The sequence below is a fragment of the Etheostoma spectabile genome, chromosome 18 (genome assembly GCF_008692095.1).
Source record: "Etheostoma spectabile isolate EspeVRDwgs_2016 chromosome 18, UIUC_Espe_1.0, whole genome shotgun sequence".
NCBI lineage: Eukaryota > Metazoa > Chordata > Actinopteri > Perciformes > Percidae > Etheostoma > Etheostoma spectabile.
Genome location: NC_045750.1, coordinates 14002864 through 14004376, shown reverse-complemented (window position 1 = coordinate 14004376; position 1513 = coordinate 14002864).

Sequence of the window (1513 nt, the reverse complement as noted above, 5' to 3'; positions counted from 1 at the left end):
CACACACACACACACACACACACACACACACACTAAGAACAGTGTCAGGAAAAGGAAGGGGCGCCTGACTAAGTGATGTTTTCCCAGGTGGGCACAATTACCTGTGTAGTGTGTGTGTGAGCGTTTCTGTGGGTGCTTGCACACAAGCCTCTGAATGTGTGTGTCTGTGTGCGCATTAGAATTATCCACATGTTGTTTTTAGAGGATTCCGGTCTATTACAATTAGGAAGACATGAATCAAAGTCAGACTCCACTTACAGGTAGAGAACCATCAGCTGAGTAGCCGAGAGTCCGACAGTGTCCTGATGCTTTTTCTTATTATTACCACTTAGAATAATACTGTGCAGACAACTACGATACCTAAACTGCGTCCTGGGTTTATTGAACAAGTGGCTATTCATTCGCGGTTAGAGCAGAGCACTCACAAAGCCAGCGGGAGCAGGAGGATGATGGGTCACTGCATAGGGGAGCAGAACACAAGCTCTCACTGTTGAGTCATGGAGTTTATGAGAAGCCGAGGCTAATCCTTAGTGAGTCTGTGTACTTGGACAAAAAAAGCCAATGCCAGTATATTTGTGTGTAGACACACGACGTGTGCTGGATTTCACTCAGGCAGTGATGCAAACACCTGCTTTAGTGCTTATCAAATCGGTGAGTTTGTATGTGTGGCCTTGTGTGTGCCCTTGTGAACTGGCGAACATGTGTCTCATTATAAGCTGAAATCACTCACAGGTGACTTTGTTTATTTGATCTCAATTAAGCCTCCGCCTCTTCCATCATGGAAATTTAACCAAGACTTAAAAAAAACAAAAAACATCCACTTCTATTAATTCCAAACAGGGTTCCAAGGATTGTGGTGAAAATGCCAAAGAAGAAGAGGGAAAATTAACAAATTTGTCAAAACTGTGCCCGCCCTGATGGCTGTAACAACATGCCATTTGAATCCACTCCACCAAAACGAGAACACCTCAGAATACCGAGCACACATGGGCTCAATTATTATCCCGAGGAATTCTGCAAAATGTAAAGTCGGCAATAAGGAAAATATTCCTCTAATCTGGGGTCTTCCTCAAGCTGGGTGTGAAGGAAATTTAGGGGGTCCCCGTTTTAATTGGGTCCAGATTCGACCACCCTATTGAAACGGCCTGGACAGTTTTTTTTGGTGGGGTTATTTAGTTGGAAAAAAGATTGACTTTTTGGGTTGTACGTGAATAAATGTCAGATTTTTCTGAGGGGGTTTCTGCAAAAACCAGATCAAACTGCCCCAGTGTTATAGGAAGCAGATGGACAAGACCAAGGAAAGAAAACAGTGAGTCCCACAAGAGAGAGGTTCACAGTGAATTACAGAAAGAGTTAGCATGACAGAAGAAAATGTGAATGTGAGAAAAAAGAAAAAGTGCTCTCAAGTCTCAGCCTTATCAATCAAAATGTGTGAATGCAAGAATTAAACTGTTTACTGGACAGTATGAGTACATTCTGATCACTTACTTTTGAATGAGTTTAACATGCAACG